Source organism: Bos grunniens, chromosome 6 (assembly GCF_055505025.1).
Source record: "Bos grunniens cultivar Pamir isolate PY7600 chromosome 6, Bosgru_T2T1.0, whole genome shotgun sequence".
Lineage (NCBI taxonomy): Eukaryota > Metazoa > Chordata > Mammalia > Artiodactyla > Bovidae > Bos > Bos grunniens.
The window spans coordinates 97008363-97012689 of record NC_141170.1 but is presented as its reverse complement, the minus strand read 5'-3'; the positions used below and the strand labels follow the sequence as shown (position 1 = coordinate 97012689).

The 4327-nt window shown below is 40.3% G+C and overlaps 1 pseudogene; it reads right to left on the bottom strand.

Moving 5' to 3' along the window:
* Positions 1 to 206: 206 nt before the first annotated feature.
* LOC147371059 (ADP-ribosylation factor-like protein 2-binding protein) lies at positions 207 to 1175 on the bottom strand (annotated as a pseudogene).
* Between the last annotated feature and the right edge of the window lie 3152 nt (positions 1176 to 4327).

Here is a 4327-nt window from a genome sequence, read left to right as displayed (position 1 = left end):
ACTCAGGAAGGAGTACTAGGGTTACCAAAAACAAGAACATCTTGTCCCAGGAAGGTCAAGTAATTTTCTTCTGACCCATCAATACTTAACATTAATGAGTTGCAGAACAGAGTTAGTATGTATTCTTCTGACGTCATTAGCCAAAGCCTCTCCCACTCTATTGAGTTGGTGACCTCCAGGAAGAGCCCACAGCCTAGAGGTGGGGCCTAGGACCACAGATTGTTCTGGGAGGCTGGCACAGAAGATGATTTGCACAGTGAAGTCACCATTAAACCGCTGTTCAAGTCCAATGCCCGGCCCTCTTTTTCTGCTCAGTAATCCAGAAACATTTCTTTAAAAGCCAGTAAATCCGTAAATGTGAGCAGCATGTTGAAAATGTCACCAGCCACTTCATTTTTACGGTGCTGTAAAGTTTAGCGTATTGAAAACCGGAGACATTACTTTGCCAACAAAGGTCCATCTGGTCAAGGCTATGGTTTTTCCAGTGGTCATGTATGAATGTGAGAGTTGAGAAAGAAAAGAAAGCTGAGCCCTGAAGAATTGATGCTTTTGAACTGTGGTGTTGGAGAAGACTCTTGAGAGTCCCTGGACTGCAAAGAGATCCAACCAGTCCATTCTGGAAGAGATCAGCCCTGGGTGTTCTTTGGAAGGAATGATGCTAAAGCTGAAACTCCAGTACTTTGGCCACCTCATGCAAAGAGTTGACTCATTGGAAAAGACTCTGATGCTGGGAGGGATTGGGGCCAGGAGGAGAAGGGGACAACATAGGATGAGATGGCTGGATGGCATCACTGACTCGATGGACTTGAGTCTGAGTGAACTCCGGGAGTTGGTGATGGACAGGGAGGCCTGGTGTGCTGCGATTCATGGGGTCACAAAGAGTCGGACACGAGTGAGCGACTGAACTGAACTGAAAGTTGTAGTGAAAGCTGCCATGTTAAATCCAGGAATCCACTCCAACAGCTGTTCTTCTACATACTTTTCTACCAAAGAAATATATTTATTTTAAAAAGGCTTGTAAACTCCTGGTAGTACTTGTCCATGAAATTCCTCTGTAATAACTGGAACTCATCATCCATGATAATGCCCTCTAAATATCCAACCATAGCATCAAATTCTGCATCAGAGGCACAAGAGGAGGACAGAGCAAAGCTGTCTTCCTCTAGGACATCCATCGCCGCTGCCGCATCTGCATCCACTGTGCATGGGAGAGCCGACCCGCTGGCCTTCTACCCCTGCCTGTAACTGGGGCACAGCCTCTGTTTTGCGCTGCAGAGCTCCAACTGGCATCCCGGAGGCCTCACTGCCAATGCTGCAGCCAGCTCACAGCCCAGCCAGGTAGCGCCTGAGGGCAATCCCCAGCTTCAGTGTCCCTGGCTGCGGCCACACACGGGCTGGGCCTCCCTGCCCTGCAAGGCCTCATTAAGCTCCAAAAAAATTTTTTAAATTATTTTACACTATTTGTACAAACTATCGGAGCTACTGGATACATAACATTTTATTTTAACCCAGCAACATTAATAAAGTCATTTTTGCTTCAGGAAGACTTTAATGTAAAACAGATGAACTTACTGCATGTCTGAGACTAATTTCTTAAGATCAGGGATGAAATGAAGGAAGACATGAGAGTCAGGTATGAGTAAAGAGATCAAGGACTTAAGGTGGAGGGGGGAAAAAAGATACAGAGATTAAGAATGTAATGACATCAAGTTCAGAATGAGATGAAGATCACGCATGAAGTAAAGGTAATGAATCCATGTCAGAGTGCCCTTCCTCAGAACCTTTTCTACTGCTCCTGAGTAGATTACTAACACTTATGTCCATGAGATAACAAAAAAAAATAATTCCAAGGCACTATTCCAATACCAACAAAATTTTCCCATATTTGTCATTTACTAATATTTAACAGATATATGCAATATAAAAATAGCTACAAAGATAGATAAAATAACTTATAATAATAATAAAATATATTAACTAGGGTAGTCTTCCTTTGAATTATTATTTTTTAATTCAATATTACAGTTAAAACTTTGAATAGATTTTTAAAGGATGAAGTTCAGCATGGAAATTCCACACCACATACTAATATTTTCAATAAAATTATTCCAATAAGCTATCCTAAAATTAGAAGTTTGGAATTAACATATACACACTACTATATATAAAAAAGATAAACAACAAGGACCTTCTGTATGGCACAGAGAACTATATTCAATATCTTGTAATAACTAGAAGAGAATCTGAAAAGAACAGATATATATGTATAACTGAATTGCTTTGCTGTATACTTGAAACTAGCACAACACTGTAAACTAACTATACTTCAATTTTCTAAAAAGCTATCCTAGACATAAGATAAAAAATAAAAGAAATAAAAGGATGTCCTTATCCTTCCTATTCAATGAAGCTCTTCCATTTTTACTTATGACTGGGAAGACAATAATCGGAATATTTATTGTTCATTCTCATACCAGCACTTGTGTCAAGCACATGAAATACCATTAAGAACAAAATAGAGTCTGAGACATCATAGAACCTATAGTCAAGTGAAGGAGACAATACTGAAATAATTACATGGATATGCATTTAATGATTACCATGGAAGAGTTGTGAAGGAAGAATTCACAGTGAGAATGCAATTGGAGAAACATAACCTCATTTGAAAGCACATGGAGGATTCCTGAGAAAAGAGACATTTAAACAGAAACCTAAGTTGCTCCTGATTTAGATTATCCTTAAGAAAATGGGAGTTTCTTTTTTCAGGCAGAGAAAAAAAGTGTATACAAATTCTCTGGAGCAGAAACTTGTCCTGCTTGTGAAACTAAAAGAAGGTTATCAAGGCTCCAAAGGTAAATACTGAGGGAGTATGACATGAGAGGAAGGCAGCACCGTGAGCTGGCTGCTCTACCTGTTTTTTGTGACTTCTCAGGTGTTAAGTACTTACGTAAAACCCAACTCACAAATTCTTACATCTGTCTCTGAAAGAGAGATGAACTCTAAATGAGGATCAACAAAGAATCTCCAATATCCTCTCCATTTTCCACAACTCCACAGAGACCCTTGTTGTGGTTATCATGTTTTAATTCTAATGACTACATATCTTACAAGACAACTCAGGAGCATTTGTCATATATGATCCCTTCCTTCTTGGAATGCTTCTTTTGGATCAAGAAACTTCAGCCATTTGGTTTTCATCCAATCTCACCATCTACACTTCCTAGTCTGCTTGACACTCTTTCTCTCAGTGTACATTTGGATACCTTTGAAAATGTATCCAAAGCTAAGTCCTAGGCCCCTTCCTCTTCCCTATCAATATAGTCTCCCATCCAGATTCATCATTTTAAATATTTCTGTCTCCTAAATCATTGCTTCCAGCTTTGACCTCTCATAGTTCTAGATGTGTATATACAGTTTGACAGCTCTACTTGAATAGAATCTTCATACAAGCATCTAAAACATAATATGACCAAAGAGAACTTTATTTTCCTGCTGTATTATAAGATCTGATATCTTAAGTGCTGCCATGACATCTCCGAGCTTCACAGGGTCCCAAAGTTCTAGCTGTGAGTTCCATGCTCTTGCCAGAAATGCTCCTACCCAATAGAAAATGTTTCCCATCTTACTAGTTCCCTATCAGCTGAACCAGTTGCCTCCACCTGGTTCTCAAGCTAACAAAATCACCTGCCTATCAACTTATGAAATTATTTAAGCAAGCTAATCATATCCTACTGCAGGAACCAGAGGGCAGGAACCATGGGCAACTCACCCTCTTGTTACTATACGACCTACTTCCACAGCCCCTTCTGGTTCACTGTGGCCCAGAGTGCAACACCTGTTAGACCTGGCATGGCACGTGGTATCCTCTTCCGCTGAGCTGTGAGAATGCATGACTGATAAGTTGTCAATCGCATCTATCTAGTGTCAGTATTGTTATTTTACCATCTTCTATGATTTGGGACATAGGAGCTCTCCTTCAGCCATGGAATGAATAGGACATGGTCATAACATCTCCAAAATGAATTCCTTCTGATCCACATTTTAATATATAGTGCACCATCCAACAAGTTGCTTAAGTCAATAAGCTAACTTCTACAGTTTTCTTTCCCTCTTACATTTAATCTGTTTGCAAGTCTGATCAACTTTGCCTCAGAAATGTAACCCAAAACTATCTGTTACCTTCCACCTGCATTGCCTCTCATATTTAGCTAGCATTATCTCTCACCTAGGGCTTCCCTGGTGGCTCAAATGGTAAAGAATCCACCTGCAATGAAGAAGACCTGGGTTCAATCCCTGAGTTAGGAAGATCCCCTGCAGGAGGGCATGG